We start from the raw sequence: 23640 nt of genomic DNA, 5'->3' as shown, positions 1-23640 counted from the left end.
AGTGGTTCAGACGGTAAAGGATCCACCTGCAATTCACGAAACCTGGGCTTGATCCCTGGGTCAGGAAGATCCCCTGGAAAAGCAAATGGCCTCTCACTCCAGGATTCTTGATGGGGAAATCCCATGGACAGAGGAGCCTGGTGGGTCACAGTCCATGAGGTCACAAAGAGTCAGACACAGCTGAGCAACTAACACGTGAAAGTCAAAGTCTCTCCGTCACGTCCGACTCTCTGTGACCTCGTGAGTCCTCTGTCCATGAAATTTCAAGGCAAGAATAGTGGAGTAGGTAGCCATTCCCTTCTTCAGGGGCTCTTCCCAACCCAGGTCTCCAGCACTGCATGGAGATTATTTACCATCTGAGCCCCCAGGGAAACCCCATTCTTTCCCTGTACTAAACCATAACTGTGAGTAGAACAGCTTTAAGTGAGTTCTAAGAGTCCTTCCAGCGCATCATTGAACCTAAGGGTAGTCTCTGAATCCTTAAATTCGCAATTGGTGTCAGATCCCCAAATTTGCAAGGGGTGTTAGAAGTAAGGAGGGTCTTTTAGATGTCCCCAACCTTGCATTTTGAGAAAACAGAGGTTGGTAAAGTGAAGCTGCTTGCCTAATGAATACTGTCAGGATTCACACTCAAGCCTTTCTTTCCACCTCCAGTGTCTCCCCACAGTACAGCCTGCTGAAACAGGCAGCAAATATCTCAGTCCAGAAAAACACAGGGTGCTTCTGCAGAAATGGCTGAATGGCAAACAAGATTCCCTCATTGTAGTGTGAATGAGATAATCTCTAAACTGACCGACAAAATCCTCAAACGGCCAAAATCACTGCGCTGTCACAAAACTAGGAATGTCCGAGACTACTACAAACTAGAAGAACCAAGGAAGGGTTCCTCTCCAACACATTTCAGATATCTTGCTGATACTTCGGTCTTGGATTTCTAGCCTCCAGATCTATGAGACAATAAATTTCCATTGTTCTAAGCCACCCAGATTGTGCTACTATTTTATGGCAACCCTAGGAAACCAGCAAAATAAAAAATTAATTTGGAGGAAGAAGACAACCCCAAGAGGGTCCAAAGTCCATTCCTAAGCAAGGGCCTGAGTTTCATTTTCAGCCTGTTGAACTAAAAAAGTCTTTTCCAAGCATAACTCCAAGATCATAGAGGTGAGTCCTGAGCATGAGAGCACCATGGTAACTAGTACATTCACGCAGCTGATGGAAAACTTATCTAGTCACAAAATATTTTCATGAGCATAATCCCATGGTTTCAGATGTATATACCATTCTTTGTTAAAACACATACACACAAACACAAAACCCACACACATTTCATTCTTATAACCACATTACAGAAAACCAAAAGCTGACCTCCCAATGTATGGAACATCCCTTTGTCCCAAGTCTGAGTATCTGGCATACCGGGTCTCACAAGCTGCCAAGAGTCCTCCAGGGCGATTAGGTGCAGACACAGCATCTTTTCAACCTGGGTTTCACTTGGTGATTTAAGTTACAAGGAAAGAAAAACTAGAGTTGATCCTTACAAACATAGGCTTGAACTACACAGGTCCACTTACACATGGATTTTTTTTTCATGGAGAACACTACACTACTATACAATCTGTGATGAGTTGAATCTGTGGATTCAGAATCACAGGTACACAAGGCAGACTGTATAATCACAGGTGGATTTTCCACTGGGAAGGTCGGTGTCTCTATCCCTCATGTTCTTCAAGGGTCAGCTAGACTTTAATATAAACATACAGACAAAAAAGGGTTTTTTCCCTATCTCTTACTCAATAAAAAAAATAATAATACCAGCTATATTAATGTGCCAGGGTTATAGTAACAAAGCATCACAGACTGGGGAGCTTTGACAACATAAGTTCATTCTCACAGTTCTGGAGGCAGGAAGCCTGAGAGGGAGGCGTGGACACGGTTGGTTCCTTCCAAGGGCTGTGAAGGAGAATTCGTCTATGCCCCTCTCCTGATTTCTGCTGGTTTGTTGGCCATCTTTGACGTTATTTGTCTTGTACAAATGATCTCTGACTTCCTCACATACCATTCTCTCTGTGTTTGTGTCTGTCTGTATCTAATTTCCTCTTCATAAAGACACCACTCATACTGGATTAGAGGTCCTCTCCACATGGGTCAGATGGTAAAGCGTCTGCCTACAATGCGGGAGATCGGGGTTCAATCCCTGGGTCGGGAAGATCCTCTGGAGAAGGCAATGGCACCCCACTCCAGTACTCTTGCCTGGAAAATCCCACGGATGGAGGAGCCTGGTGGGCTACAGTCTATGGGGTGGCAAAGAGTTGGACGTGGTTGAGCGACTTCACTCACTTTCACTTCACTGCTCCAGTAAGACCACACCTGAGGTTAACTGATTACATGTGCAATGGCCTTATACCCAATTTTGGGCTTCCCTGATGGCTCAGCACTAAAGAATCTGCCTGCAATGCGTGAGCTGCAGGAGACATGGGTTCAAGCCCTAGAACGGCAAGACCTCCTGGAGAAGGGCATGGCAACCCATGCCAGTATTCTTGCCTGTAGAGACCCACAGACAGAGAAGGTTGGTGGGCTACCATCAAGGCTACCAACAGGGTTGGAAACAGTCAGACAGAACTGAAATGACTTAGCACATACATGTGTGTGGGCAAACACACACACACACACGTGCACATATTTTGAAATAAAGACACATTCTGCAGCACTAAAGGTAAGAACTTCATCTGATGAATCTGATGTCAGGTGGGTAGCATGTCAACCCATAACACCATCCCCTACTGCTGCTGCTAAGTTGCTTCAGTCGTGTCCAACTCTGTGCGACGCCATAGACGGCAGCCCACCAGGCTCCCCCGTCCCTGGGTTTCTCCAGGCAAGAACACTGGAGTAGGTTGCCATGCTCCAGGGGACCTTCCAGACCCAGGGATCAAATCTGTATCTCTAACATCTCCTGCATTGGCAGGTGAGTTCTTTACCACTAGTGTCACCTGAGAAGCCCCAGTAGGATATATTCAGTCATCCTGAAAAAAAAAAAAAAATTAAGCGTTAGGTTATTTTGTTTATATGCTCTCACTTCAGTTGTGTCCGACTCTGTGTGACCCCATAGACGGCAGCCCACCAGGCTCCCCTGTCCCTGGGATTCTCCAGGCAAGAGCACTGGAGTGGGTTGCCATTTCCTTCTCCAATGCATGGGGAAGTGAAAAGCAAAAGTGAAGTCACTCGGTCATGTCCGACTTTTAGCGACCCCATGGACTGCAGCCTACCAGGCTCCTCTGACCATGTAAAAGTCTGCCTTTTTTTAACTGCACTTATATGAGTATTTTTAAGTACAAGATTAGCCTTGTTTTCTGAGCAAAAATATTATGTGTTCTATAAAACACCAATGGCTCAATTCCCAGAATACACTTATGGGGAAAAAAAATCACAGATTAGAACATGGAGATGAAGATAAAATGTAACTCAGCATTGCTAAAGGGTCTTACTATCTTTATTCTTGTTCATTCAGCAAACCAAGTGATTAATATTGAGCAAGAGCTTGCAGATTTTTTTAATTAAAAACTTTTAAAAAGAAGGGTAGAGATGATGCCATCCACGTCTTCTGGAAATTATAATCAATTTATGGAGACAAAACAAAACAATAAAAATGAAGCAATATAAAGCCGAATCCAACTGTGTCAAATGAGATATTCAGGCAATGGTTAGGAGGTTGAATCAGGCAGAGAAAGATGACTGAGAAGTGGGTGAGCCACAAATGGGCTCTCTGAAGAGGATGGGCTTAAAAAGGCCACAAGTCTAGGTGGCCTGAGGGAGGAAGACAAGGGATCATCCCAGAAGTGTGCTTGACTTGAGGTCAAAAGCTAAGGAATCTGGATGGAGCCAGAGCTGGTGCTGGGAAGTGGTGGGTGGGGCTTAGAGTGGCAGGGGAAGTCAGGCCCAGAGGTCCAGATCAAGCCATCCCAAGGGGTTTGCTTTTAGTACACATCACAGTGTTTCTAGTAAATAAACCTGAAACGTTTTTTTAAAAATGTGCCCTGAGTACTTAATAGAACGGGTAATTTCCATTTGTGATTTACAGCTCAAGGTGTATAGAAGTTTCATTCATCACATTATTCAAATTGACTCCCTGTGATTCACTGTTACCTTTCTTTTTCAGTCCTATGCAAGCCCAGCATAAAACTGGGTCTTTCAATTCCTGCCATGAAAGATAAGGGATACTGAAACCTTACCTTGCATTCCCTTTCCTGGACCCTCATTAACCTTTATGAATCATTCAGTCTTCTAACCACATTTCCAGTCATTATCTTTAAATTCAATAGCCTTCAAAGAATATTTTCCTTACATTTATAGGGCTTCCCTGATTGCTCAGTTGGTAAAGAATCCACCTGCAATGCAGGAGACCCCGGCTCAACTCCTGGCTCGGGAAGATCCCCTGGAGAAGGGACAGGCTATCCACTCTAGTATCCTTGGGCTTCCCTCGTGGCTCAGCTGTTAAAGAATCCACCTGCAATGCGGGAAACCTGGGTTCAGTCCCTGGGTTGGATAGATCCCCTGGAGGAGGGAAAGGTTACTCACGCCAGTATTCTGGCCTGGAGAATTCCATGGACTGCAGTCCATGAGGTCACAGTCAGACATGACTGGGCCACTTTCACTTCACTGCATTTATAATGACATTTCAGTTTTTGGCACTTGACTTTTATTCATTATTTTTTTCAGGAAGTCAAGTTTTCTTTTATGCTTTCCAAAAAGGGATATAGTGGTATCTTTCTTGAGACTTTGGATATTATTACATGATTTTTAAACTCTCTTATAGCCATATAATTACTTTTTTAGATATAAAAAATTTTTTGACATGTACACACTGCCATATTTATTTATTTATCTGGGGGCTTGAAAGCGGGAGCTACTCACCAGTGCGATGCACTGGCTTCTCATTGCCTTGCTTCTCTTGTTGCACAGCACAGCCTCTAGGCACGCGGGCTGCATAGTCGCAGCACACAGCCTCAGCAGCTGCCACGTGCTGCTCTCAGGAGCACGGGCTTCAGGAGTTGCAGCACAGGGGCTCATTAGTTGTGGTTCACCGACACTAGGGTGTGCAGGGTTCAGTAGTTGCGGAAGCACAGGTTCAGCTGCTCCAAGGGTGAAACTTTCCCAGGCCAAGGATCGAACCCATGTCTCCTGCACTGGCTGGCAGATTCTTATCCACTGCGCTACTAGGGAAGTTCCATGTAATTACTTTTTCAAGTTTTATTTTCATTTATCCCTGGTGCATCAGAAGGACACTCTTGCTCTCAGTATGCAGGTTGCCAGCACTCGGGAAGCTGTACGCTACAGCTTTTGTGTACCACGGATCCTATACTGTATTGGCTGGCGCTTGCCTTTAGGCATGGCATATGGATTTCCTTATCTCTGCTTACTTCCACTTGAGGGATTGTTAAATCCCCTTAAGTCGCTCAGTCATGTCCGACTCTTTGGGACCCCATGGTCGGTAGCCTACCAGGCTCCGCGATGCATGGGATTTTCCAGGCAAGAATTCTGGAGTGGGCTGCCATCTCCTTCTCCAGGGGGTCCTCCCAACCCAGGGATCGAACCCGGGTCTCCTGCATTGCAGACAGACGCTTTACTATCTGAGCCACTAGGGAAGCCCTCTCAGACCTACAGTTAGTTAAAAATATGTGGACACCACAAACTGTGCCTGGTGAACACAAACACGCACCCACTGTGGTCCTTCTGAACAGGAGTATAACATTCTCAGCACACCCACTCTTACACCTAGGTTCTTTCTACTATGCTAGCGCCGTTCTGCACAGAAGGCAACAGCCCCCCACTCCAGGGCTCTTGCCTGGAGAATCCCAGGGACGGCAGAGCCTGGTAGGCTGCCGTCTATGGGGTCGCACAGAGTTGGACACGACTGAAGCAACTTAGCAGCAGCAGCAGCAGCAGCAGCCCTGTTCTGCGGAGACTACACTGGCTACAGTGAATAAAATCACCACTGGTTTCCATTCCTCTTCAGGGCACCCCAGTCTTATCAGGGAAGTGCAATCAATGAGTGAATATAAGGGAAAAAAATCATCAGTGACAGGATACCATGTTAAGCCACGGTAAAAGCAACTTATAAAGACGTTCTGCTTTCTAGTTGCTGAAGCTGTTGGCCTTTGAACCAGGCAGTAAACAACAAGAGGGGTTTGAAATATTTTCCTTCCTTTTTCAGAATAGTCTGCTGGTCCATATCAAAACTTTCTGGTTCATATCACTTGTTTTATTCTCAACCTAGACTGACTTTATATCCACCATTTTCAGATCCAGGCAGTGGGTTGCCTGTTGGTATGAGAGGGAAATGAGATGGCAGTGGTAATGGTTCCTCTCCTCCGGAGTCTTTTTTAGTGGGCATTTGAGTGGGAAATTGGAAAAGACTCTCTCAAGAGATGCTTTCCAGATGCACGGATAAATGAGAAGCCAGAGTGTTTTTTTTTTTTAAGGATGGCATACACCAGTCAAATTTTTAATGCAACTAATTCTATAATTAGTGAAATAGAAGGTAGGAAATAAAAAGTACATCCACGTGATAAGCATAATATACATAGGGAAAAAAGGTAGGGTGGGGAGTGTTACAGGGAGATAGGGCTTCCCAGGCGGCTTTAGTGGTAATGCCTGCCAATGCAGGAGACATAAGAGACACGAGTTCAATCCCTGAGTCAGGAAAATCCCCTGGAGAAGGAAATGGCAACCCACTCCAATATTCCTGCCTGGAGAATCTCACATACAGAGGAGCCTGGTGTGCTACAGTCTGCAGGGTTTCAAAGATTCTGACATGACTAAAGTGACTTAGCACACACACTCAGGGAGAAAACAAAAACTGACAGAAAGCCATTCTTACTTAGAATAACCTACTTTTAATATTGTAAAAAACTGATGGATCTATCTTAATGTTTGTAGAGTCTTTAATTACTAATCCATCCTCAAAAGACTAATCACAAAAGCGTGTGTATTATTTTAGTACCATACTGTGATGATTATAGTAGATGAAGTCAGTTGATTCCAGTTCCATTAAGATTGTCTGAGAAACAACTGTTATTTTGCTTCCAGGTTTTGATAGTTGCGATTTCTTATCAAAAACATAAGCTTCTAGAGCAATAGGCATGGAATTGCTAATTTTCCCTACCAGTGGGGCTGTGGGATTTTGGCAACTTGATGAAAATTTTCTGGTGGAGTCATAAATCCACACACATATGGACACCTTATCTTTGACAAAGGAGGCAAGAATATACAATGGAGTAAAGACAATCTCTTTAACAAGTGGTGCTGGGAAAACTGGTCAACCACTTGTAAAAGAATGAAACTAGATCACTTTCTAACACCGCACACAAAAATAAACTCAAAATGGATTAAAGATCTAAATGTAAGATCAGAAACTATAAAACTCCTAGAATTATCACAGCAGGATACCAAAATGCAGGGATCTAATTATTATTCTGCACAACAAGCAAGAAAGACAGCCTTCTGAATGGGAGAAAATAATAGCAAATGAAGCAACTGACAAACAACCTCATACAGCTCAACTCCAGAAAAATAAACGACCCAATCAAAAATGGGCCAAAGAACTAAATAGACATCACATACGGATGGCTAACAAACACATGAAAAGATGCTCAACATCACTCATTATTAGAGAAATGCAAATCAAAACCATAGTACCACTACACCAGTCAGAATGGCTGCGATCCAAAAATCTGCAACTAGTACAGCCACTAGATTCAAAATTGCAAATAGAACTACCTTATGACCCCATCTTTTGGAAAAGAGGAACAACCCTAGATGTCATCAGCAGATGAATGGATAAGAAAGCTGGTACATATACACAATGGAATTTTCCCAAGATTCATGTCATGAATGATGAAACAGTGGAACCCAACCACAATACAGTATGCCTATAAGGAATTTTAGGACAAAACACCTTTTGAAGACCATTTTAATCCTCTTCTAACATGTATGTAAATAATCTCAGAGGAATTCTATTCTATGAATGTATTCATTTGCACAAAGATAAAATTTTAAAACCACTAAAAAAAAAAAAAAAGCGTGTGTATTATTTATATTTGATGATTATATCATAATGAGTTCACCATGCATTAGCTGTCTGGAAACAACTGTTGCTGGCTACCAGGTTTTTAGGTGCTGGTAAAGGGTTCACCTGCTGTATGTATAAGATGCTCCAATGGAATTAATAAAAACATAAGCTGAGAATTAAAACTAGAGCAATAGGCAGGAGCAGCTAAGGCCCTACCGAGTGGGGCTTGGTAGGAACTCAGCAGGGAATTTGGCAACTTGATGAATCTTGTCTTCACAACTTAAACATCTACTTAGTTTAGGATATATCCTAAGGTTTGTAAGGAAAATAAAATTTTCAAGGCAAATGTCACTAGTCATGGACTGGCAACAGCTCTTCTCTAATTATAGAGGGGATATATTACTTTGGATGCAATTTACATTTATTTACAACTTAAGAAGAAAAACAAAATAAAATGAGATACAACCCATACTGAGAACGTCATAAACACAGATTTTAAAAAATGAATCAATATATCACATATATTCTCCAGTAAGTGGCTGAGTTAAACATATCCTTCCCAGGAGGGAAAAAAAAAATTTAAGGAGAGAATCAGTGTAATGAGTTCTACTCATAGCAAAGCTGAGGACTACACATCTTTTTGGAAAAGAGGTAGGATCTGAAGTATATAGTGTGCCTTTTCTGCTGGTTCATGCATTCCACTTCTTTTTCCCAAGATTGTGTTCAGAATGAAACAGTGGAACCCAACCACATTTCTGATGCCTAAAGGAAACAGCACAAACATCTTTGAAGCCCTAGAAATTTCAATCCTGGGGTCAAAGTCTTCACTTTGTAAACTAATCTCAGAGGAATTCTATTCTATGAATTATTCATTTGCACAAAGATAAATCTTCCACCACTAAGCATATATTTTAAAGTACAGGAATAAATTATGAAATTTTGGGTCTGCAAAGAAGTGGCAGAGAGGGGAGGGATGAAAGAGAGTAAACTTTGATGAAACGACTTCTGAAATGTGATCTTCTGTTGGAGGAAAGTTATATGCAACAAGATTTAATGCAGCAGTTCCTTTGGCCTCAAAACCACTTTTCTTTTTTCTTTCTTTTTTTTTTTTCTTCAGGGAAAAGGTAATGTAGGATCCAATATATAAAAGTACCATGCGCAAAGTCTGTGGTGGCAGGAGGTTGGATATCCTGGAACCTGGCCCCCAGAAAGTTAATTTACTTCTCTGTCCAAGCTCCAAGAACAATTCCATGTTAATCTGGAGAAGTTTCTCCAAAATGCTCCAGAACTACAATTATATTGCGAAAATAACTGAACACCTTGAAAGGAAAAAAGGAAAAACAGGTCTATCCCTCACTGTTGTAACTTCTCTAAAGCTCATTTTTCTTCTCTTCTTTAAATCATGCCAATTTAAAAAAATTGATGTAAAAAAATGATAATTTTAAAAGGATTCCATAGCCAGTATAAGAAAGACTTTAATTTTTATTATAGTCTCCCAGTGATATGATTTTTCCTACTTTATACATGTATAGTTTTTGTTCATAGTATTTTTTCTAAAATTAATATATGAACACATAGATAGTAATATAAGTTGCCTTGAATCATTATCCCCTCCCCAAATCATAAATGCAAATTTAAAATAGGCACCAAACGACAAAATGATCTCACTAAAATTTATTTTCATTTTACCTGTTATCAATTTTTACTGATGGAGAAATGATTAATAAGCACAATTTTCAGTGGCAAGACTCAATGACATAGATGTATAATGCCTCCCAATAGACTATCTTCTTATTTCATATTCCCTGGTAGTCACAAGTAAAAATTATGCAATGGGGTAGTAAAATCCAGAAATAGAATTGTCTCTTGTGCACGCTGTTAATAGGGTATGTAACAACATGGGTGGAAGTAATTTGGCATTGTATATCTTTTTCATCTTGGAGTCCCTGCAGGATCATTTTAAACTTTTAAAGCTCCATTTTATTTTTACTGTGCTTCTTAGAGAATACATAATAAGGTAAGAATTATATATCTATTGTAACTTCATAAATGAGAAGGTAAAAGCTCATATATCATAGACACTCAAGGGAGGGCTTCAGAGCTTCTTTCATTAATGAAATAGGAAGCCTCATCAGAATTAAGATATAATAAAACATAGATTCAGCACCTTAAAAATATTATAATAGATTCTGATCTAATATTTTAGACAGTCTGGTATATGTCCCTGAATATCAACTGACCAATTTTATCATAGTAATACAATCTTTACTTTCATGTATGCATATAGACAACCAGAATTGAACTACTTTCAAGCTTCTTTGAAGCTCGTCATGACCAAGGAGAGCCAGTGAAAACTGGCCAGTGAACTGCAAGCAGCTTCTTGGAATTTTCTTTTAAAGAAAACCTAAAAGTAATCAAACATATTAATAGGAAAACTGAAGATGTGAACAACCCTATAAAAGAATATACAGAACACTCCATTCAACAACAGAAGAATATACAGTCTTCTCAAATGGACACGGAACATTCTCCAGGATAAATCACATGGTAAGTTTTAAAATATTTAATATTGGAATACCAAGTATCTCTTCTATCCACAGTGGAATAAAACTAGAAATCAATAGCAAAAAGAAAACTGAAAAATTCACAAATATATGGAATCTAAACAATATCCTCTTGAACTCCCAATGAGTCAAAAAGGAAATCACAAGGGAAATTAGAACCTATCTTGAGACAAATGAAAATTAAAATGGGATGCAACAACAGCATTACTAAGAGGGAAGCTGATAGCAGTAAACGACCACATTAAAATAGAAGAAAGATATCAAATCAACAACCTAAATTTATATCTCAAGAAACTAGGAAAAAAAAAATAACTAGACCCAAAATAAGCTGAGGAAAGAATTAATAAAGATTAGACCAGAAATTAATGAAATATAGAATAGGAAAACATCAATAAAACTAACAGCTAGATTTTGAAAAGATAAGCAAAAATTGAAAAACTGTTACAAAATTTAAAAAAATACCAAACTTTCTCAAACTCTTTCAAAAAATGAAAAGAAGACACTTCCAAAGTCAAATGAAAGGGTTAAGTCTTTGTCTGAGTGAAAATAAATCCAGACAAAGACAGTGCTGAAGAAAACTACAGATCAATATCACTAATAAATGATCAAGAGTTACTAGCAAACTGATTTCAACAATACATCAAAAGGATTTACATCATGACCAAGTGCTTTTTTTCCTGAAATGCAAGAATGGTTCAATACACGAAAATCAGTCAGGGTAATACGCCACATTTACAGAATGAAGGACATAAACCGCATGACCATCTCAACTAAGAGAGAAAGAAAACTTATTTTGTTAACACCCTTTCATGATAAAATCTCAGCAAACTAGAAATAGAAGGAAATTATCTCAACATAATAAAAGCTATATATGAAAAGATCATAGCTAACATCAGTCAACTCTGATTCCTTGCTTCCACCTATATGGACTACTGAATAAACTCTGTCTCTGGACTTTCTAACTCATTTCTGCCTCCCTCCAATCCATCTTTCACAGAATTGTCTGAGTATATCCATCATACACAAAGTTACGTTGCCTCGTAATCTTTATGAACCCCTCCAAAATGTAACTCTCCTTCCTCTCCAGACCCACCTCATTCCGTTTATTCTCATGCAACCATTGTGTTGGAATGTTCAACTCCAATGGAGTGAAAGAGAGTTCACTCTTTCATGAATTCTCCATAATCTTTCCCAACTCAGAGATGTTATCCATGATGTTCTAAGTAGAATTATCTTCTCTCCTTTTCTTCTCAGCCAGTGCCAAGCCAATCTTTTGACATGTATGAAAATGTCAGCTCCAATTTCAAACTTTTTTCAGGCTCCAGGGAGAATAATTCACTTTTCCCTAGATTCCCTCCATTTATTTTTCATAGCACTTAACACAAGATACTATAATTAATCATAATTATATAATTATAATTAATCTTTTTCCATCAATGTCTAGCCACTTATTCTGTTACCAAAGAATGGTACCATAACTGAAACAGCCCACTACTATGCAAATAGCAGTAAGACAGGACCAATTCCTGTCTTCAGAGAGCTGACATTTTAATGGAGGAAATGGGTATGCAAATGTACATATGTGTGCATATATCACACATACACACACACGTGTGTGTGTGTGTGTGTGTATATTCAGCTTTGAAAAGTATTATGAAAAAAAAAAAAAAAGCCAGGTAAACTGAGAAGTTTAAGAGTGACTGCATGGGAAGAAAAAGAGAATTTATTTCAGATAGCTTGATCAGAAAAGCTCCTCAAAGAAGTTGTACTACAGCAGGGATATGAATGAAGTGAGAGGAGGTCTGAGGGAAGAGTGGTGCATGACAAAGGGACAAGTGGACATCATGAGCAGAAAATATCCCGTATGTCTGAGTAATAAGCAAGCATGGCTTTTCATAGACAAGAGTTCAAGACTGTCATTAGAAGACACGTGAAAGAAGGGCTTGCAGAGCGGGTACAGAGTTTAGACTTTACCCCAAGTAGGATAAGAAGTCACTAGAGGGCTTGAGAAAGAAATAACATGTTCTGATTTTTTGGTTTTTCATCGTTATTGTTGTTGTTGTTTTTAATCTCTCTGCCTATAATGGAGAAAACTATGTGCATACAGGACGATGAGGGAGGGAAGGGATTGTTTATGATTCAGTGAATGTGAAATGAAAAAACTGTGTCTGCTATTTTCAAATCCAAAAGGAGACCATGGTGAAGACAATAAACAAAAGGTAAAAATAACAATATTATTTTAACTCAAAAACACCTATTCCTAGAGTCACTATGTATTTCAAATAAAAAAGAATTTGTAAACTTCCTCAGTTGAAAATTTGGCTTTAAAGGGAAAGGATTCAAAGGCAAATGGAAACATGCCGTCTGTCATGAGCGTAAAGACACTGAAAAACCTTCTGATCCTTTAGTTTCACTGTCATATCTCCCTTAATTTCTGTTTCTCTCTGTCTCCCCTTACGTCTCCTTTTTTATATTCCTTCTTTCCCTTTTTCTTTTTCCCTACTTCACTTCTCCCTGTTTTCCTTTTTCTTTCCATTCATTTTGCCTTTATTTCTCAATGTATCTTGGCAATCAGGCACCCACAATGGCAGAAAAAGAATCTACAAACCATTTCAATACATTTAAAGAATCCCATGCTGTGCTTCCCTGGCCGAAGATACGATGAAAACAGCATGAACTCTGTCATAGGCTGGAATTATAAAGAACTTATTGCGAAGAACGGTTAACCATTGGGGGTAAAATGAATTACTACACAATAAATGCAGCTAGGAAACAAAATGAGTTTGTGGAGACTGAGGACTGAAAATATGTATCTTTTTAGACAAAAATTTGGGATTTGGTGACTTTTAGCAGTGTGACATATGGTTTCACTTATTTTCATGACATCAAAAGTTCATGGATGTTTATGATTATACCTCTGATTTTAAAAGGTTACTTTCATTTAAAATTCTAGTTTATATAAAAATCTATTTATCGAATAAACAAGATATCCAAAATAATGCCAACCCTTTTAAGCAGTTAATCCTACTATCAAAAATGTATCAAAAAGAAAAACAAAGATGACGAGGGGATGATTTCACCCACAGATTTTTTGTTTGTTTTTTGTCCCCTGAAATAGATCACAGATGACAAATAAGTTACTTTAGCCATTGTAACAAAGTATGGCAGTTAAATCCACCTAAATATAGCCTAATTCTAAAGGTTCTCAGCTAATAAAACCTATCTTTTGCTAACTCATTTGTCAATCTATTACAACAAATATGCTTTGCAAATTAAAAAGTTATCATCTAGGGGCTTCTAATGTTGCTTAGGGAACTATTCATCATCAATTGTTCATATAACAAATAGAACTCCATTGAGTTATTTTTCCCCAAAAATGACATGGAAGTACCCTGCCTAACTCATATTTACAGATAATCATACTCTGTTCCAAAGAAAGTCCATGCTTTCTGAAGAATAACATAAAGAAGCTAACTCCTCATTCATTTAGAAATGTGTTTCCTCTATGCTTTACACCAAAGAACACTTTGCAAGAGTAGTCTCTGGGAATCTTTTCCTTTACGAAAGCCCAGGGCTTTAAAAGAGAGCATAATATAATAAACAGCCATGGTTTAAATACTCTGGGTGAAATAAAAGGTATTTCTATTCATTTCATCATTCTTCTGGACTCCATTTTTTTAGTAAGACCTCTTACACCCAATTGAGGCTTGGCCTGGGGAGACATGAATAACACATGGTCAAAATCTATTAACAGGCTACTAAAGACAAGACCCAATAGCTGAGTATGTTACCATTTCAGTAAATTAGCAATTTAATTCAAAAAATAGAGAAAGAGCATGTTTTTTCAATATTTATAACAGAAAGGATATAAAGGTGGAAACAAAAATACAAAGAAGTATTAGTGACCTAAAATTAACTGGGCAAAAAGCTACAAATCTCAATTCCAATTCTCTTAACATTTTATTCTCAATTTACAGAAAAGCAGCACAGTGTTTTATTATCCAAAAGACCACATAAACTTCATAGAAATCTATTATAACTTGACTGGATGAGTCACTTTCTGCAGATTTACCATCCTCAAAAGAATAGTCTCTCCAAATAAAGTGAGCTCAAGAAGAAGAGACATTTCCATTGTCGTATGATAGAAGCCCTACGTGTGTCAGAGCAATTACTTCAGGGGGAGTGTCCGATGCTCAAGAATGACAGACAGGAAGGAAATGCAGGACTCAAGCATAGATGAGATGATGGCAAAGAAAGAACCACCACGGTGCGTAATGAACAATGCTGCAACTATTCATTACGCCTCTTCTCCAGCTGATCATTAAGCTTTCAGCACTGTTTATGCAACAGAAAAGGAAATGTTGACTCAAGATTTCATACACTTACTATTCACACAATGAAGAAACCATGAAGAGTATAATCTACAATTACAGTACCTGCTGAAACTAGATCACTGTCAGTGAACCTGGTTATTAGTTGTTGTAAGTGCTGTCAAATGCACTACAACTTCTGAATTTGGGATCTGCCTGGCAATGACTGCTCAAGATACAAACTTGAAAGCTCATGAAATTAAAAATTAAATAAAATCAGTTAAATAACATCAATTCAAATGAAAGATTCCAAATATTGGTTTTATCTCTAAGACCTAATGACAGAATAAATCAGTCTTTTTATTTCATGATTTAAAGGATTTCAGAAAGTCAAATTCATTTGTCATGACGTTTAACCATCTTCACCATGAAACACTGGGCTTCCCTGGTGACTTGGATGGTGAAGAGTCTGCTTGCAATGCAGGAGTGAAAGTGAAAGTTGCTCAGTCATGTCCCACTCTTTGCGACCCCACGGACTGTACAGTCCATGGAATTCTTCAGTCCAGATTACTGCAGTGGGTAGCCGTTCCCATCTCCAGAGGATCTTCCCAACCCAGGGATCGAACCACATTGCAGGTAGATTCTTTACCAGCTGAGGCACCAGTGAAGCCCAAGAATACTGGAGTGGGTACCCTAGCAACACAGGAGACCCGGGTTCAATTCCTGGATTGGGAAGATCTCCTAGAGAAGGAAATGACAGCCCACTTCAGAATTCTTGCCTGGAGAATTCCGATGGACAGAGGAGCCTGGTGGGGTCCATGGGGCTATAAAGAGTAGGAAATGACTGAGCGTTTTTCACTTTCACTTCACCATGCAATATTATAGAACTAAAGGATTCACTGTGTGTTGAATGGACAAAATAATGAGTATGCCAACCTCGTTTCTATCAGTGGTTTGGCACATAGAAGCTACTCAGTAAAAATGCACTGAATGAATGAACCTAATAGTTAGCTTATCTTTAATAACCTGCTAGGAATATACCCTGATCCTGTGGTAATGAAAGAAGTACTTTGCAAAATTACAAACTGAAAATTGAGTGTTAAGTGTATGTTGAATAGAATACTTTGGAAACAATTACCCATATGGCATTGTGGAAAAAAATTGAATTATCAAAATTACTGAATCCTGTGTGTATCACTTAATCACTTCAACTAGTGAAGAGAATATCTCCTTAAATTCAATTTTCTAATCTATAAAATTGGAGTCTATCTATCCTGAAAAGCTGCGATGAGGTTTGATTAAATGTGATTTAAGAATTCATGTTGATGTATGGCAAAACCAACACAATATTGTAAAGTAATTAACCTCCAATTAAATAAATTTATATTTTAAAAACAAATAAATAAATAAATAAATGCTGTTCCGCAGAAAGAAAAAAAAAAAGAAATTATGGATCGGAGCTTCCCTGGTGGTCCAGTGGTTAAGAATTTGCCTTGCAATGCCAGAGATACTGGTTTGACCCCTGGTCCAGGAAGATCGCACATGCCAAGAAGCCACTAAGCCTGTGTACCATAACTCCTGAGCCAGCAATCTAGAGCTGGTGAGGTGCAACTACTGAGCCCACTTGCTTCAACTACCGAAGGATGCATGCCTAGAGCCTGCGCTCCACAAGAGAAGTCACCACAGTGAGAACCCTGCATACCGCAATGGAGAGTAGCCCCCGCTCACCGCAGCTAGAGAAAAGCGCGAGCATGGCACCAAAGACCCACCACAGCCAAAAACAAAATAAATAGATAAACCTTTTTTAAAAACCATAGATCTGAGAAGTTCTAGTACAAAGCTTGTCATGGTCATGAAGCAAACATTTCCTTGTGCTAGTTTCCATCCTGGGCTTCCCTGGTAGCTCAGAGGTTAAAGCGTCTGCCTGCAATGCGGGAGACCCGGGTTTGATCCCTGGGTTGGGAAGATTCCCCTGGAGAAGGAAATGGCAACCCACTCCAGTATTCTTGCCTGGAGAATCCCATGGACAGAGGAGCCTGGTGGGCTACAGTCCACAGGGTCGCCTTCTTAGTGATTTAATTCTCTTTCATTACGTCCAGAGTCACAACAAAAGACCCAAAAGACCCAAAACTTGGGTCTTGTAGACTTGTAGACTATTACTGAAAGCAATTGAATACCCCTACTTTTAAAACAACATTAAAAAGTAAATGGAAATACAGCAATGTGATCTGTACTGAGAAATAATTAATGCTTTTTTGCATTGTTTTTGCCTAAAGACAATTGAAACACAACAGGAGGATCATATAATCTTCAGAATACATTTCAAAGGGATGACACATGAGTAAATGTCATGTTAGAGCTAATTCAATACAATTTACTGTGCCAAATAACTTTATCTTTGAAAGTAAATTCAGAACTAATTTTGAAAGAATCTCAAGAACCTTTTACCAGCTATGTCAGGCAGTAGTTTACAAGCACTTTTCTGAACTATTAGGACTATTAGAGGTTGTAAAGGTTTCCTTTTTATTATCTTTCTTGAAGAATGAAATGCAAAAACTTTACTCTCTGAACCTCTAGAAGTACAGTCCCTCTAGAAACTGGTATCTCCTGAAACTCCATCTCCTCTTCTAGGGTTAATGGGCAATTAAGTTCTTAGGGAAAAAAAAAAAAAATAGTAGGTGGAGGTTTTGTTGCTGTTTAATTTTATTTACATTTTCAGAGTTTTCAGAATGAAAAGGATGTAGGGGTAGAAATGCAAGAGAGAGTGGGGTCATGGATGTATCCCAAGACGGGACATGCAGAGAGGAGAGCCTGGAAAATGGAACACTAATCCTCAGACCCCTTTCGAAGAAGAGATAGGAAACAAGAGCAAAGATAAGTGGACCAAAGGAGGACTGCCAGGAGCATACTTTACCAATTCAGGGACTTCAAAAAGAGCTACTGTTGTAAAATAAAGATTTTGACTGGTCTTTGTCTCTGCTTCCTGGGAAGAAGAATATGTATCTTTTAAATTTTCCAAGTAAAGTAAATATCTTTATTATTTAGAGCCCCTTGGATCACACTTGAGTTTATACTAATGTGATGAGATGACTCAGGATGGGCTGCTCAACAAAAAGCCAAACTTGTGACTAGAGAGTTGGGATTTTAAAACAGCCTGACCTTCAAGGAAAGAAGAGATGAGGGAGGTTGGAGATTGTGTTCGATCTTGAGGTCTATGTGCAATCCATCATACCCATGTAATGAAACCCCAATTTTAAAAACTGGGACACCAAAGCTCGCTGGTGCTTCCTGATTGGTGAATGAACCACTGATGTTCAGGACAGTGTTGAGCTCTGATCCTTCAAAGAGAGGGTATGGAAGCTCTGTGTTTAAATGACCCTCATAAACCTTTCTCTACATGTCTCCTCATTGGGCTGCTCCTGAGTTCTATCTTTTATAATAAAAGTGTAATCATAAGTATAGGACTTTCCTGAGTTCTTTGAGTGATTCTAGTAAATTATCAAGCTCAAATAGGGTCACGGGAGCCCCCAGATGTATAGCCATTTGGTCTGGAGTGAGAGTAGTCCTATGGAGGACCATGTCCTTTAACTTGCAGGGTCTGTAAGAACTCCAGATGGTTAGTGTCAGAATTGAACAGAAGCATATCAGTTGGGGTTGAAACTGAATACATTCCCTGATCTGCACGCCATCAGTGACCCTCCATACAGCACTCATGAGTTCTATTTGCACAGAAGGCAATGATGACGATCTGTGTCACTGCTACTGCTGCTGCTAAGTCACGTCAATCATGTCCGACTCTGTGAGACCCCATAGACAGCAGCCCACTAGGCTCCCGTCCCTGGGATTCTCCAGGCAAGAGTACTGGAGTGGGTTGCCATTTCCCTCTCCAGTGCGTGAAAGTGAAAAGTGAAAGTGAAGTCGCTCAGTTGTGTCCGACTCTTCGCAACCCCATGGACTGCAGCCTACCAGGCTCCTCAGTCCATGGGATTTCCCAGGCAACAGTACTGGAGTGGGGTGCCATTGCCTTCTCCGGATCTGTGTCACACGAGTTCGTTTCAGCTGGACCACCCCACGTGGAACCACTCTACAAAGCTCCAAGACAACAACAGCCCCAGAGTCATGGGACTGGCAGTGGGTGGGTAGGAGCACTGAGACTCTGAGGTGAAATGGGGAAGACTTTCATCTGCACTTGGGCTAACCTGAAGAAACTTAAAAACTTGATCTGGTTATTAGCAGAGCTTCTTGGACAAATTCAGTATTTAACTAAAATTTCTACAGTATTCCTGAAAGGGACCCAGTTAAACACATAACTCATGGTCCTGACCACAAATCAGAATCACCTGGAGGACTTCTACCAATTAGTAAATGTCTGGCCAGCTCAGTCCAGCCATCCTCTTGGGGAAATAACTTAGGTGACTCTACAGTGCATGGGGTTCTAAACCACTGGATAGAGTACAATGACAGTGAAAATGCCTCTAGATCCTGGAGCTCCACTGAGCTCCTCAACTTGGCTTTATTCATGGGAATTGGGTCGCTATGGAAATATACTATGGGTAATATCTTCCTAAGCTTGGGAAAGAAAAGCATGATAAAGGATCAAGTGAATGGCTTCATTATCCCTTAGAAGGGAGAAGCTTGGGCTCTAACTGAGACACGCTATAACATGGCCTTTGAGCATTTGGAAATGGGATTTAATCCAAGCACCTGGTTGTAGATACAAATCTTCTCACTATTCTACAACTGGATATAGTATAACTTTTTTTTCCTTTTTTTTTTTCTTTTGGCTGCACCAGGCTGCATCTTAGTTCCCTGACCAGGGATCAAACCCATGCCATCTTGCAGTGAAAGCATGGATTCTTAACCACTGGACTTCCAGGGAAGTCCCTACTACAACATCTACAGACGTTTCTCAGAAAGTTACGATGTTTAATCCCTAGGTACATAGTCAAGGTCCATTTGAGAGGAATCCAACTTTTTTTCAGATCAGTACTGCTGGAATTTTAGAAACATTGAGGAGCTGAGCAGATGGGGAGTAGAGGGTATCTGTACACAAAGCTAAATATTTTTTAGGACGTTAAGCATGATTTTTCCAAAAGTGTTACAATATAGTGCACTCTGCTTTGTAGAAATGTCATTTTTTAAAACGTAATAGAAATCCTAAGGGTTAGGGGAGCTTGTCTCATTTTCTCTCTTAAGTTTTAAATATAGTAACAGTTGATTCTAAATATTAAAAAAAAAATTTAACTGTTGGTTAAATAAAAAGTACTCTCTTATTTCCCAAACCCATTCTCCAGATTTAATCATTGCTAACCATTTAGTGAATATCTTCTCAGGTCTTTTTCCAAAATATGAAGAATCACAGGAATTCCCTGGTGGCTCGGTGGTAAAGAACCCACTCGCCAACGCAGGAGTCACGGGTTCAATCTGTGATCCAGGAAGATTCCACCTGAGGTGGAGCAACTAAACCCACGCACCACAATTACTGAGTCCATGCTCTAGAAAGAGGCAACTGCAACTACTGAGCCCGCATGCCATAACCACCGAAACCCACACTCCCGAGAGCCCGTGCTCCGTAAAAAGAAAAGTGACCACAGTGAGAAGCCTGTGTAGCAATGAAGACCCGCACTGCCAAAAACTTATTTAATTTTTTTATGAAAACATACATAAAGAAGATTTTCAAATTGTTTACAGCAGGTGCAAATGAGTTTATATTTATAAAAATAGTATCACATGTTAAACATTGTTCTGTTTCTGTTGCTAATTGACGTAATTCATCCCAATACCTAAAGATACACATACGTCAACATTTTAAATACCGAGGTCTACACTGTGATTGCATCTGATGCTTATTCAGTCATCCCTCCCTTTGTGGACATTTAGGATAGTTATGTTTTTGCTGCTACATGCAATGCTGCAATGAAAATCTATCCCTGCTGGGTACATTTTTAAATGTAAGTTTCTGGACCAAATGGCATGTGAATTTTATTTAAATATTTGCTTAGCTATTTCTTTGGCTGAGCCGGGTCTCAGCTGTGGCATGCAGGGTCTTTCAGATGTGGCACGGGAACTCTTAGTTGCGGTGTGTGGGATCTAGTTCCCTGACCAGGGATCAAACCTGGGCCCCCTGCATCGGGAGTGCAAAATCTTAGCCACTGGATCACCAGGGAAATCCCTGGTTTGTGAATTTTAAATATTAACTCCTAACTGTCATCAAAAAAAAAAAAAAAGAAAGAATACCAGTTACATACGGCCTCATGTCTCTGGGCCCCTTGGGGAGAGGTGTGATACTTATTAGTCACTTCAGTAGTTCTCTGCTTACTTTTCTTATCAAGCTTTCAATGGAAAAGAAAAATGGGGAATTACACTGTTCCTTTCATTTGCTTTATGCTTTTATAATTTGAGACCTACAGACACAATGCCTGATAAACCATGAGCTTTTATGTTTTAAAATACAGTATTAAATTCTTTACAATGTATTTTTATATAGCTATTTAGTTCAAATAGTTTCACATCTCTTGACTAAAATCAATATTGAGATTTTTAAGCCCCTAATGCTGTTGGTCTCAACTCTGGCCTTGCATTGGAAGCATCTGGAAGCTTAAGAGAACTGCCTGGGAAGGGGTTGGAGGTAGGGTGGAGGGGGTGGGATAGGGGAATAAAGTTTTAAATCAGAATATCTGCATTCAAGGATTGGCACCAAAGACTGTGAAAAGCTCTCCAAAGGATGCTACCATGCCTTCAGAGTTATGCTGTAAATCTAAAAGGGCTCTAAAACATAAAATCAATTGATTTAAATAAATAGAAACACTAAACTAAACATACATAGTCAGGTTGTCATTTCCTGTTATATTCCTAAACTTACATGATTTTTTAGATAACTTTTTTAATGTGGACTATTTTTAAATTCCTTATTAAATTTGTTACAGTACTGCTTCTGCTTTTTTATGTTTTTGTTTTTTGGAGGTGAGGCATGTGGGATCTTAGCTCCCCTACCAGGGAGCTAACCTGCAACCCCTGCATTAGGAGGCAAGGTCTTAACCACTGGACCACCAGGGAAGTCCCCTCAACTTACATGATTTTATTTCACATTAATTAATAGTGAATCAAAGAGCTCATTTGTAGCATATTAAGCTGATCCCAAGATACTTAATATTCACTTTTAGGAGCTGGAATTAGTCATCTTAGCAATAGTGTATTCATTTTTAGGAGAACACTTGACCCAACTTTAACTTCTAGTAGGTTTAGACTATGAATATTCTCTTTTATGTGAAAAATTAAAATTACAGGAGCTAGGATTTTAAGAATTCAGTTCATGGGCACAAGCAAGAGAAAGGAAAAGATAAACTGGCATTTGGCTCCTAGGCACCTCTTTATCAGCTTTGGAATGTGTTTTGGGCCAAACCCAGAATAAATAAATGTTATATGGTCATGTGATTAAAAGAATTGCAAACGACCCCCAAATTTTCTACTAATTTTTATCTCTGGCTAAGAGTAATAACAATAAATCATCCATCAATTATCATCTCTTTGGTTAGTTTTATTTTGAAGTCTTAACATTATACTATTGTGGCTGCCAGAAGCAGTGCTATAAAATCCAGAGCACATTAGATGCTTTGTGCATTTTATCTGATTAAGTTCCCACAATCCCTCTGCCAGGTAAATATGTTTATGTCAATGTATACACTTACTGGACATCCCTGATGGCTCAGAGGGTAAAGCGTCTGCTTACAGTGCGGAAGACTTGGGTTCGATCCCTGGGTCAGGAAGATCCTCTGGAGAAGGAAATGGCAACCCACCCCAGTACTCTTTTCTGGAAAATCCCATGGACGGAGGAGCATAGTAGGCTACAGTCCATGGGGTCCCAAAGAGTCAGACACGACTGAGCGACTTCACTTCATACACTTATGAAGATTCAGAGCAGTTAAAACCTAGCCAGGACATGGAAACAACCTAGATGTCCATCAGCAGATGAATGGATAAGAAAGCTGTGGTACATATACACAATGGAGTATTACTCAGCCATTAAAAAGAATACATTTGAATCAGTTCTGATGAGATGGATGAAACTGGAGCCGGTTATACAGAGTGAAGTAAGCCAGAAAGAAAAACACCAATACAGTATACTAACACATATATATGGAATTTAGGAGGATGGCAATGACGACCCTGTATGCAAGACAGCAAAAAGACACAGATGTGTATAACGGACTTTTGGACTCAGAGGGAGAGGGAGAGGGTGGGATGATTTGGGAGAATGGCATTCTAACATGTATACTATCATGTAAGAATTGAATCGCCAGTCCATGTCTGACGCAGGATACAGAATGCTTGGGGCTGGTGCATGGGGATGACCCAGAGAGATGTTATGGGGAGGGAGGTGGGAGGGGGTTCATGTTTGGGAACGCATGTAAGAATTAAAGATTTTAAAATTTAAAAAAGAAAAAAAAAAGAAAAATACCTTCATATTCAAAAAAAAAAAAAACCTTGCCCAAGGCCACATGACTAGCAAGTGGCACAGCCTTGCTATACCTGAAGATTAAAGCTGAGACTACTATTATCTCAAGAACTCCACTCTCTCCGATACTCAACCTTGCTGACAATCCAGCTCTGTTTATTTATAAATTGAATTTGATCATTGATTTGGAGGGGGGTGGGGGAGGTAGACTGAGTTAACAGGATTGCCACAACAGAAGATTTAAAA

General features: G+C 39.6%; 1 protein-coding gene and 1 non-coding gene across 5 annotated transcripts in view; both read right to left on the bottom strand.

Moving 5' to 3' along the window:
• Window positions 1-23640, bottom strand: part of NRG3 (neuregulin 3) — a 1235273-nt gene that overhangs the window by 1150350 nt on the left and 61283 nt on the right. The gene's annotated exons all lie outside the window — the stretch shown is intronic.
• TRNAG-CCC (transfer RNA glycine (anticodon CCC)) lies at window positions 21034-21106 on the bottom strand. The gene has a single exon. It is a non-coding gene; the product is annotated as a tRNA-Gly (tRNA).

Source organism: Ovis aries, chromosome 25 (assembly GCF_016772045.2).
Source record: "Ovis aries strain OAR_USU_Benz2616 breed Rambouillet chromosome 25, ARS-UI_Ramb_v3.0, whole genome shotgun sequence".
NCBI classification, from domain to species: Eukaryota; Metazoa; Chordata; class Mammalia; order Artiodactyla; family Bovidae; genus Ovis; species Ovis aries.
Note: the sequence above shows the minus strand (reverse complement) of the source record. Positions and strands in the feature narration are given on the sequence as shown.